Source organism: Leptinotarsa decemlineata, unplaced genomic scaffold (assembly GCF_025532065.1).
Source record: "Leptinotarsa decemlineata unplaced genomic scaffold, Ldec_3_MD MMD2_tig00026330_RagTag_RagTag, whole genome shotgun sequence".
NCBI lineage: Eukaryota > Metazoa > Arthropoda > Insecta > Coleoptera > Chrysomelidae > Leptinotarsa > Leptinotarsa decemlineata.
Window position 1 is genome coordinate 1,538,189 of NW_027412690.1, and position 13,328 is coordinate 1,551,516.

At 34.9% G+C, this 13,328-nt stretch overlaps 1 long non-coding RNA gene across 1 annotated transcript in view; it reads left to right on the top strand.

The window, feature by feature from the left end:
* The window catches only part of LOC141485697 (uncharacterized), an 82,196-nt gene that overhangs the window by 62,356 nt on the left and 6,512 nt on the right, over positions 1 to 13,328 (top strand). The window contains exon 2 of the long non-coding RNA XR_012467355.1: positions 4,586 to 4,824. This is a non-coding gene — a long non-coding RNA (uncharacterized lncRNA). The remainder of the gene's footprint in view (positions 1 to 4,585; positions 4,825 to 13,328) is intronic.

The following is a 13,328-nucleotide window of genomic DNA, read 5'->3' on the forward strand; positions in this document are numbered from 1 at the left end:
AGCAGAGGAATTTTTTGGCGGTAATCTTTAAATCACGTGCAGATTTCATTTTTGGAATAAAATGAAAGTGAAAAAGTAATCTATGGCTGTCCCTGATTGACATGAAATCAAAAATAAATAATTATTGATTTCTGTCCTTATCGTGTAAATACATGTCAAGTTAAATATTCCACCACTAGATGTATTCAACGTTGAACAAAATCCGTTTTCCATAAATTTCCCAAACTTTCAGTAAAACAAGCTCATCTAGCCAGAATCTAGATTGCTCTATTATACTGGACTGTTAATAAATATCCAGGGCAAGGTAATCAAAGCAAAATTACGTGTGCGTGATGGTCACTTCCAGAGGATCCGACTGATTACATTCCCTGTAGTCGGATTGTTATTTTCGAAAGCCGCTAGCGACAAATTAAATTCCATTTATATTTATGTCTATAGAGCGACTGAAATATAAGCGAAAGCCATAAAGTTTATTGTCCGATAATAAATTCCTATAACGCGTGGACTGTAGTAGGAATATTTGAAACGGGGTTGTTTTAATGCATGGGATAGATTAGAACCTCGGGATGTTTTTATCAATTTTGAGGATTAATGGAGAGTTTAGTTGTTCTTATGAGCCAGAGGATTTTGAATATTTCGAATTGTATAGGCATGTTTCAATTTTTTCCAATTTTCCAATTCATCCATTGCCTGCCTGGCACTCATTTCAGTGATAAATTTGTTATACTTTTTTTTCTACTCGAAATTATTGGATTTTTGCTCAAGATATACTTCTTAACTTTCACTATGTTTCTTTTTTTCCTTTCTGCAAACATTGCATCACTTCCGTTTGTTTTCACTTTATGTAAGGTTTTCTCTATCAACTGGTTTATACCATGCTAACATTGTTTTATGTTCCTATAATTCTTTTATCATTCTGCGTTTTTGTTTCTTCATTCAATATTAGAAACGGTTTTTCTGTCTGAGCTTTTCTTTTCAATATGGCCGTTTTAAGATTTCTGTTCTCTATGTCGTACCAAGTTGAAATTTTATAACGTGTGCATTGGTTATTTGGGAGTATATTTATATCAGAACAGCAAAAGATTTGATCGACATTATTTATTATGTCAGTAAGTAAACATTACCTCTAGCCTTATAATTGACACTGTCAGTAACATGGACATTCTAATACAAGTGAATTCTCACACATAATATGGAAACTTTCTGATTCGAATATAGTTTTATTATTATATACATTTTATTAAAAGTTGAACAGTATATGAATCAGTAGCTATAGAACAGGGGTCGGCAAGTAGTTTTAGGTGGGGTCTGGAAAATTTTTACGAGGTTCAGAAAAAAAAGTGATAAAAATTAAGTGCTAAGTATTATTTTGGTTTCAAATAAAATTCTGAATTATAAAACACAAGACCTAAAATTAATGTGAAAAATTACACCGACGGTTTTGAGCCAGTTTTTTATAGTTTCTTTCTCGAGAGGAACAGCAAATTTGAAGGGTATCTTCTAGGTGGGCGTCCGTTCATCTCGAACGATATTTGTTTTTCAAAAAAATTATCTTTGAGAAAGATGTTTCACATACATATGTCGAGCCAAACATAGTGGTCAAATTTATAGCTAGTTCCTTGCAATTTTGATATTTTTCTGGATAATGTTTGGTCCAAAATGCTTCAGTGAATACCGTTTTATATATTTGCAAAGAAACATCTTCTTGCAAATCAATTATCTCTATTATCTGTCCATTCTGCTGCTATATCAACTTCAAATGACAATTTAAGAAACGGAGATACTTTGCTCATCTTTGCAAAGTCTTGGAATCTTGTAGCGAATTCCTTCCTAAGATCGGCCAGAAACTTTACAAACACTGCACTGTCTTTTTCAGAGTTCCATATTGAAGAATTGTTGGAATATGAATAAATTCTTGTCTTGCAATATCTTTTTCAAAGATATGGAGCTTGCGATGAAAAGCAGACACGTTTTGTATAATATCATGTATTAATTTTCCATTTCCTTGTGATTCTGTGTAGAGCACAATTGAATATTCCAAAATATCTTTTAAAAAAGCCACGATTAGCATATTACACTTGTTTGTGCTTTCTGGCTCCCTTCGTATCAAAATTTTGCAAGAAGCAGGTTACTTCTTCTTTTATCAGCCAGAAACTTTCAATAACTTAACCTTTACTCAGCCAACGAACATTTTGTCGTGTTCCAGTGAGTCAGAATACGTTGTCAGAAAGAAACTCCTTGTAATGTCGGTGCTGAAGAGCAGAAAGAGATCTCATAAAATTAATCAACTTGATCAAGCTCTCCATCACTTCTTTCAGTGTAGCACTAAGTTTTCCACAAAGGGCTGCCTGGTGAGTTATGCATTGATACGATATTAGAACTGAGTTTTAATCCCTGATTCTCTTCATTAAACCTTTTTCTCTGCCAATTATTGCGACACCATTATTTTATCTCAACTAACGTTAGATTTAGTAATACATTCATCAATGACTTTGAATAAATATTCTTCTCGAGTGTAACCTTTCAATGGCAATATTGCTAGCAACTCTTCCCTAAAAATCTGACACTCAATATCAAGAAATCTTTCGGAAATAGACATTTGTTCATCATCAACAATGTCAAATGATTCATCAAGTGCTATGGCGTAGCAAGGTGCTTTTAACAAATGTTCAAGAAGAGTGTTTTTAATATCAGCAGCAAACATTTCCGTTTTTTGTGTATTACTTCTTGCTGATAATGAAATACTTTAAAATGCAGCGACAACATCTTTTTTTCTTCAAAAAGTTCCGTGACTACTTTCAACATTGATTTTTTCACCATCTAAGAATCTGAAAATTGTTTCTGCTGTTCATTAGGCGTCCAGCACACATGTAGCGCTGCTTCTGTGGATTTTTCTTGCTCGTTTATGCAATGAACTAGTAATTTTGTGATTTTTTTTAGTGAGAACTGAGATTGAAGTTTTTCTTTACGAGCCTTACTGCCAAGAGAAAAGTTTTTGTGAAAATGCTGATAAGTTGTTTCGTAGTGTCGCTTCAAATTACCACTCTTAACAATAGCGAAAGTTTTATTGCATATAAGGCACACTGGAACCGCTTAAGGCCTATTAGGCAGCATGAAACAATATTGTTCAGTCCATGCCAGAAACCCCTATTTTCACTGCCCACTTCACGCTTTTTAGAATCTATTTTAGCATGGGTACGAAAATATTATGAAAATGCGAAAAATCACAAAAAAAATGAATTGTTGCTCCGCGGTTTTCGCTACGACTGACCCACTGCTTCCCCCGCCCACACGCTCGCACCCCCATTTTGATACTCGCTCGCGCTTGTTTCAACAAAACAAAATAGTGGCAAGTGCCCACAAACACACATACACAAAGAGTAGATAGGAAACTAACTAAACCATATCATTTATAGTTACTTGTAAAACAGGTTGACTAGTCAACTTGAAATATAATAAGTACATACTTAGTTGAATTCTATGCGGCTTAAAAATATTACTTCAATTAATAAAGGTATAGTATACCTTATCTACGTATTAATTTATATACTTGGTATATAACACATTACAATATTTGGCGGTCCGATGTTCGACTTTACAAAAAATGGCCTAAAGTGGAGCCCTGTTGTACACCCATTGTTATGTTTCTACGTTCAGAGTTTAATTTGAAGATACATACTATTATTTTACGTCATTTGCAATGACAAAAATTGATCCTGGTTCTGGGAAAATGAATTTATTAAACTGAGTGAAACAGCTCTTATACCATAATATTCCAATTTTAAAGTCAGTTTTTCATTGACGCATTGCTGTATTATTGGACTTTTGTTGACAGAATACATGCTGCTTCTGGATTGAAATGGAATGCAGATTCAAAAATGAATGAAGTCTATCCAGAAAGGCATATACAAATAATTGAGAGAAGTCATATAGGACTGAAATAGGACAAAGATTTTCCATCGATGTCATTTCCCGTTTTTTAAATATAGATGTGTTGATTGTTGTATTAATAAAGGAAGAACTCTTTTTCGAATAAACATGGGAATGCCATCTGGACCTGACGATTTTTCATTTTTGAGTTTGTCAATCAATACATGAAGTATGTAATTCACTTCATGTGAAAAGATTGAAAAATAATGTGAAGAGGTTGAAGTCACTTTTGGAATAAAAGTTTGGGTTGAAAGGGATTTGGCTTACCGAATCAATGGGACCCTGAATGAAAAAAATATTGATTTTAGGTACAATTGTATTCGGGTCTTCCTTTATATGATCATCTATCTTTATTGTAATATCCCTTCGTGTTTCACTTTCATTTGTGATTTCAGGTACAACTTTCCATAAAGAGCGACTTGTACTTGGTGAATCGAATATCTTGTTTTGATAATAGTGTTTATTTTTTTCTTTCATCAATAAATGGTGTTTTTTCTCAGTTTCCATATATGCAGATTTTAGAATAGAATATGTATTTTTCAAAGGTTTGTTTGAAATTATTTATTATTCCTGGGGTGATTGAGTGAATTTCTTGAGGAATTCTTTCAAATTCCACAGTATTCTCAGGTATTTCGAAATAAACTTTATTTTTCAGATAACCTCAGAACAAATGGTCTGACTGACTTGAATCTGGTGATCTTGCTGACCACTCAAAAGATCCTCGTCTGCCAATTCACCGATTAAGAAATATTCAATCGAACTGGGCGTGCATAATAAGGAGAGGAACTGTCTTTCTGCAACCATGCATCAGTATTATTGTGTTCTTCAACAGGATCTCAATACCAGTCTCAATGTTACTCCTGGATTTATCAATGGCTCTGGTGCAGCCTGACTGTAAGAATAATCAATCAATCAATCAATCAACAAGATATCGAAGGGGTTGATGCAAGAATGTCACCAGTATTGAATTTGGTTTGGTTTTCATTACTAGATCACAGAGTTCAGTGTCAATCCCAGATTTAGCTTTCCTCTTCAATCAATCAATCAATCATGCTTTATTGTCCAATAAATCCTTATTGACAAAGCTAGTGAAACTTTATGAAGTCAACAATGTTGAAGTTAAATCATTTAAAAGAATAATTGATTCAGGCCAGTCTCAACACCCTACACAGTAGGTTAATGGACTGAAACCTATCAGAAAACAACTACTCCCCTGGCTAATACCACGAAAGGCGCTGGATTATATCCGACAGGTGTCAGTGCAGGATTCTTCACTGAAGTTATTCCTGCATATGCTGTTGGAGATACAACTGCCGCAATAGATTTTCAATTATTGGAACACACTTGCACTTGCTACCTTGCACTGACGAGTGGCCAAACAGCCCGAAACCGGTCTGCAAGTGTGTTCCAATAATTGAAAATCTATTGCGGCAGTTGTATCTCCAAAAGCATATGCAGGAATAACTTCAGTGAAGAATCCTGCACTGACACCTGTCGGATATAATCCAACGCCCTTCGTGGTATTAGCCAGGGCAGTGCTTGTTTTCTGATAGGTGTTAGTTCATTAACCTACTGTGTAGGGTGTTGAGACTGGCCTGAACGAATTGTTCTTTTAGATAATAATAATAATAATAATAATCTTTATTCAGCCGCAGATACATCAGTGAAAAGAGAGAACAAAAAAAGAAATATAAAAAAATATATACATCAAATAAATACATATATATATATATATATATATATATATATATATATATATATATATATATATATATATATATATATATATATATATATATATACATATGAGATGCGCGCTGAAAATGCGAAGTTCATCGTGAGCATAGATATGCTCACAGATGGTCTTCCACTTAACCTGTAGGTATTCTAAACAATATAGGAAAAGAAATAATTTAAAAATATTAAAAAAAATCAAAAACAAATATATATATATATATATATATATATATATATATATATATATATATATATATATATATATATATATATATATATATATATATATATATATATATATATATATGTGTATATATATATATATATACACACATATATACACATATATAACTAGAGCACTAAAAAGTGCTCAGTACGAAATACAATTTTCCTATACAAGTAAGATGGTGCCTTGGTCTGAATAATTTTATGATATAAAATGCAACAGTGTAGTTCTCTACGTAATTTCATACTCAACCATCCAACTTCTTTTAATCTATGGGTGATAGGCAGTCGCCTACGAACACCATAAATGAATCGAAGGCAGTAGTTTTGTATCCTCTGTATCCTCTGTGCATTAGCTGCAGTGAGACAAGGACCATATACAGTATCGCAATGCGAGAACGTTGAAAGCACGAGAGATTCGCAGAGCATATTTTGATATTTTTGTTCAGCGAGGCACGATTCCCGTATAGTATTTTGAGCTTCCAGATGCTTTTCCTAATGCATTCTGAGATATGTTTATCGAATCGCAGTGAGTAGTCCATCCAGAGACCTAAATTCTTCACAACATCGCAATATTCGATAGGAATATCATTAATTTTGATGGTAATTTTACTTTCCTGAAAGAAAAGTCTATCGTTTTTCCTACCGAAAACCATTGCTTTACATTCACCAGGGTTCAGCAAAAGACAATGATCTTTGGAAACTTTGTGGATTCTATTGAGATCCTCATTAATTTTCCGGCAGCCATTTCTAATATCAGTTGGGTGAAAGGAATAAATTAACTGGGTATCATCTGCATACATTTGCAAGTGCCCATGGAGTATAAGACTGCTAAAGAAGACAGTATACAGTGCTAGTCAAAAGTCCCCTCCCCCTCTCGTATCTTTGGAACGGGTATACTTATAATAATGAAATTTGGAGGGTGGAAATAAACGGATGTAGGCTTCTTAACTGGTCATAACAGGTGACGCAATAGTCATAAATGACGTCACAAGGCCACTGTGACCAAAAATTTTAAATGGGACCCTATGGCAAGTGACAGCTCGTTTGAAAGGTATTGAAAATACCTATTCAGTCATACCAATTTTGTTTGGGTTTCGGCTGATTTTGATTGATAAATTGAAGAAATACGAAAATTATTGTTTCGCATTTAATTAATAAAGATTTTAAAGTACGCCTCTGGTTCATTGTCAAAAAGGTTGACGTGTTTGAATTATCTACTTGTCAAAAGTGTTTATACCTTGAAAATTTACCTAAGCTATTGTTTAACGAGACGTTTAAGTGTTTACATAGGCAAAATGGTACGTACTGTAGCCGACAAAGTAGCAGCTATCTTAATAATTGGTGAATGTAGAAACAATTTCCATGCAGCGGAACGACTGTTTAATGAGAGGTACCCCGATCGCCCTATATCGAGGGTTTATTTGAGGGAGCTTCTTCGGAAGTTTGAAGCATCAGGTAGTGTTCAAGATGCCAAACGATCTGGTCGACCAACAATTAGTGATGACAAAAAAATTGACATACTTGGAGAAATGGTAGTGAACCCTACTTCTTCCACAGCCCAAGTTGCGTCTATCTGTGAAGTCAGTCAAAGGACAGTACATAGGGTGTTGGCTAAAAACAAATTTCATCCATACAAATTAAAAATGGTGCACCAACTTTCAGATGATGACCCCGACCGAAGACTAGAATTCTGTGAAACTATGTCCGATAAAATGAACCAACAACCAGGCTACATACAGACAATTTGTTTTAGTGACGAAAGTACTTTCTTTCTCAATGGAAATGTTAACACTCAAAATGTGAGGTATTGGAGTGACACAAATCCTCACATCTTTCGTGAAAAACATACTCAATTTTCAGAAAAAGTAAATGTTTGGGCAGGTATTTTGGGAAACCACATAGTTGGGCCTCTTTTTCTCAATGCTAACTTAACCGGTGAATTGTATCTGGAGATGTTACAAACTGATATTGAGGCGTTAATTCTTGAAATTCTAGAAGATAATCCAGATGAATTCGACAACTTGGAAATAACGTTTCAACAAGATGGTGCTCCTGCACACTATTACGGTGCAGTAAGACGTTACCTAGATGAAGAATATCGTGGTAGATGGATTGGACGACGAGGTTCGATCGAATGGCCAGCTCGGTCACCGGACCTTACACCATTAGATTTTTTTCTATGGGGGTACTTGAAATCTAAGGTTTACGCTACAGCACCTGACAGTATTGCCATTCTGAAACAACGAATTGTTGAAGAATGTAGGGCAATTTCCGCTGACACACTGGGACGAGTACGACAAGAGTTTAGCAATAGGATGCATTACTGCCAGGAAGTAGATGGAGCACATTTTGAACACTTATTATAAGAACTGGTTCTTAAATCTTTATTAATTAAATGCGAAACTATAATTTTCGTATTTCTTCAATTTATCAATCAAAATCAGCCGAAACCCAAACAAAATTGGTATGACTGAATAGGTATTTTCAATACCTTTCAAACGAGCTGTTACTTGCCATAGGGTCCCATTTAAAATTTTTGGTCACAGTGGCCTTGTGACGTCATTTATGACTATTGCGTCACCTGTTATGACCAGTTGAGAAGCCTACATCCGTTTATTTCCACCCTCCAAATTTCATTATTAGAAGTATACCCGTTCAAAAGATACGAGGGGGGGAGGGGACTTTTGACTAGCACTGTATATGGTAGGAAGGATTGGTCCCAGAATAGGCCCCCGTGGGACTCCCCAACTAATTTGTTTCACTGTAGATATTTTATTATTCAGAATAACCCTTTGTCCTCTATTACTTAGATAATTATCAAAAAAAATTACAGATTTTTGAGATAGTCCAATATAGCCTAGAATATATTTCAGGGCATTATGGTTGAGAGAGTCAAAAGCTTTCGAATAGTTTAATAATACCAGAACTGTAATCATACCAGAATCATTATTACGTAATATACGATCGGTCACATTCAAAAGTGCAGTAGCACAGCTATGTCCCTTCCTAAATCCAGACTGCGTGTCCGGTAGAATATCCTTATCATGTAGGTACTCTACCAATTTGTTTTTAATACCCCTTTCTAATAATTTGGAGATGACTGGCAAGATACTAATCGGCCTCAAATTGTTCAACTTATTCACCACATCCGTCTTCGCTAAAGGCACTACACGTGCTATTTTCCATTGACTAGGATAAACTGAATGCTCAATACAAAAATTCAGAATATGTGAAATGAACTCAAGTATGAAAGGGCAACACCACAATATGAAATTTACAGAGATGCCATCAGCACCAACAGCTTTCGTTTTAATGATTTGATTTATAGCCAGTCTTCAAGTATGCTCACTGACTATACGTGAATGTTGAAGTTTTTGAAAAATATTAAAATTATAATTCACAATGAACAATCATTATAGGGTTAAAAAATTCACATATACGAATACACATGAATAAAACAATATATAAACCGTAACAGATAATAAATAAATAAATCATTACAGATATGTAAGCATCTGAAATACTGAGCGTTGAAGTATATCATTGTAATATTTCTTTGAGTCATAGAAGGCTATTTGCAGAAGTACTCCTTTAACTAATTTTCCAATTTTTTTTAATTCATTATTGCTCTATAGCACATTGAAAGATGGTTGTATTTTTTCTTGCTCTCATATATCAAAAAAAAAGTTGTAATTGCTGATTTTGGGATGGCAAGCTGGTTTTGGGATGACAGCTCTTTCTTGTAGAACGAATACTGAATTTAGTAGTTGCAAGTAGTAGTACAAAAGCCCCAAGAGGCAATTCTATATCCCAAGTGCGACTCTATCAAGGAAAAATACACAGATCTGGATGAGGATTGATTGAGTTCGTTAGAAACAACTCGAACTGCATAGCAGCCAGATGCTGTTTGTTTACATTTTTTACATAAATTTTTTATATGATCTTCAAAGTTTCATTTATCATCTATAAATACCCCTAAAAACTTTGTGTGAGTTTTGTTAACTATAGCGTGATTTTTTATAAGTAAGTCGTGTAAAATGAGTTTGGTGCAAACTAAGCTTATTTTATTTGTGTTGAAACATAAGGAGTTTGAATCGCACCACTGTTTAACCCTATAGAGATCCAGAGTTATGATGTCTCTGAGATTATCAAGGTTGTAGGTGTTCTAGCCCTTTTCTTCTGTTTCTTTATGGATGTTTATCAATTTTTTATCAATCTTTATATGATGCTCAGGGACTGCAGCATACGTCCCCACGCTATATCATCATATTTTCTCTACACTAGGATAATCAAGTTGCCTGCATAGCCCGAGTACTTTATATACGTTATGTTCCAGAAGACTCCTTCACTCATAGGAGTATCTAAGAATATGAATACGGCGTCTTCAGTAATATCAACGACATGACAAAATTCGATCAGTGAAGTAACAGATAAATTCAAAGAAAAGGGCAATTTTTCATTGTTGTGATTTTTCTGTTACATTTGACTATCAGATGGATACAGAATATTCGCAAACTCTATTTGAGGACTAGAACGGCATATTTCTCAACTCAGTATTGTCAATTGTTCCAATTACTTTCGAACAAATTGAAACATAAAAGTTAACGTACACTCCGCAATGAACAAACGAACCCGAACTTTCACCGCGTACAAGCAATACTAATTAAAAACCATTCACATAATCCACAATGCTTTCCTCGAACTATTGCCATTGAGATCATAAACAACACCTGGGCTGTATTGTTAGAGCAAAAACTTTGTCAGCTCGACTTCATAGCCACCACCGCTGCTCATTGTGCAGAAGAAAACTTTTCGGTATACGAAAAGTTGCCGTCTCACATCGGGGCGTCAACGAAATTGAATGCGACAAGACAATGTATTTTCTCAAATTGTTCAAGTTTACTGTAAGGACGTTGTTGCTCTGGGTGAGTTTTGCTCTGAATGATGTTTCATATCATTCTGCGAGACGGGAAACTTGATGGAGGGACAGTAAATCAATTTTCTGGAAGAAATGTGGAAGTTTTCCGTTGTTTTTTCATTCTTGTTAACTTGGGAAGTGGTCACATATTACAACACAACAGGAATGAAGGAAGTGAATTTACTTGCTGAAAAATTGACTTCCAGACAAAAACAGCGTCCTGGGTTCTATTCAAAAGGTAAGAATGGAACCCACGCCATATGCATTGTTTAATATTTAATACATAAACCAGTTTATTATTTTTCTTCAAAAGCATCTATTCAAACCAATTCTGAAATAGCTCAGCATCAATAGAGCTTCCATTGAAAATAACATACATGTTCAGTATTTTGTAGGTTTACCTTTTTTTTAAGGACAAAACACAAGCACTACAGGAAAATCCTTAAGGCGCTTTCAGAGTGGTGTCTGTGTGAAAAGAGCGATTGACATTGGATTTGAATCGGTGAAGATCAAATCCATTTGGAAAAACGTTCTCAGGAAGTTTATTCCACGTAAACGCAGTTCTCGAGACGAAAGTCTGAAAGTCAGTGAAGTTCGAGGTGTCACTGAGTTGAACCTGAGCTGATCAGCTACAGTCCGTCGCGTATTTCTGATATGTACCGGTGGAATCAAATGTGCCAAGTCACTTGAACACCTCCCGTGAAAGTTTCTATAGAAGAGAGACAAATCTCTAACTTTTCTTCGATGTTCCAGCCTATCAAGGCTGCATGTGATGTTCGCGTCTCCAATCAAGCGGATGGCTCTTTTCTGGAAGGAATCCAGCTACTTTAGGGTATTTTGGAGGCAGAACTCCATACATGAGAACAATAGTTCAAAGAACGTCTGATCTGATCTTTATGAAGCGTCAAAAGTTAATGAGGTGTGTACAGTTTTCTGGTTTGGAACAGTGTTCCAAACTTTTGAGAAGCAGCCTCTGCAATTTCAGCGACATGATTGTGCCAAGACATATTGTTGTCCATTTTAACTCAGTAAGATATGCAATCTACTGTTTCTGGTGAAGATGTGCCTCCGTAGCCAATGTCCTGGAATCCAAATGGAATGACGAGATGAAAGTGTGCTGTCGTTGAATGAGTTGTTGATATACAATAATAAGAGAGTTGAAGACAGCATGGATCCCTGGGGAACACCAGCGTTGATGGTGAAAGTATTCGAGAGATATCCATCGACGACCACTTGCAGGAAACGTTCTTTCATAAAGCTGGAGAGCCATACACAGAAATGATCCAACAAGTCATAGCATCAAGGTTTGGCCAGCAAACCCTCATGCCACACACGGTCAAAGGCCTTAGAAATATCAAGCGCAACAGCGCTTGATTCTTTATGTTTCTTGATTGCGTTATTCCAAATATAGGTGACATACGATTGAAGGTAGATTTGGTTTTTCTATGGCTGTTGTTGTAATTCAACCATTCGCTTGTGTTAGTGGTGGAATTGTAGATTCTGTTCTGATTAACAGCTTTAGCTACCGACCAGAAGGATCTAGACTCATTGGGATTGGCAAGCAGTTTATCCCTAATTCTCTGATTGTGAAGTTCTTTGCTTTCATTTATTCCAACCAGGCGTCTTCAGTTCAGTCAGGTTGGAGCCTAGCTCCCTTACCCTTGTAGCTGATTTCATTTATTCCAAGTTTGCAGCTGTTCGAGCATTAACAAACCTAGTGCGGTTTGTTGAACGTTATTGTTATGCCTTTCCAGATCGTTTTTGCATGGCTATCTATTTCTATCATCAATGCCAGTATTCATCGAGGATTCATGTTATCTTCTATTGTAATTGATTGATTGATGGTAACCATATTTACCTACAATATAAATTTCATGTTTCAGTGAAGATCTGGTGAAAATATTGCGTCATCTTCATCCTTCTTTTCTTTCATCAGATTTGATAAGACTGTCATATTTCATTAGTATACAGGGCAGAATACATCACATCCATTCCTCACATACTCAATTCATGAACCATATATTGATAAATCAATTTTTTTTATACAGTGACTAAGGTTATGGTAAATGTTTAACAATAGTTCTTTTCGATCTAGCTATAACTCGTCCTTCCATAGTACAATAGTGTTATATAGTATTATATAGTATTATATAATCATTCGATAAATATGCATATGCATTTTTGAAAGTGGTTGACAATGTTTCATAGTGAATTTTACACAGAAAATTACTAAAAATCATACTATATTGTAACAATAACTTGATATTAAATAATATCAAATCACAAAACATCAAAATAAAATAGGTATTTCAGAACAGACTCATTGATTTTATTTTAATGTTTCGTGATTTGATATCATTGAATAATAAGTTCTTCTTACAATACTGCACAATTTTGAGTAATTTTCGGTATTAACAAAAATTAAAAATAAATTAACATTTTTCGTAGTCCCAATTAAGTAAAAATGTCTCAAAATAAAATAAATTTTGCTCCTCGTAAATTACGTGTATTTTAC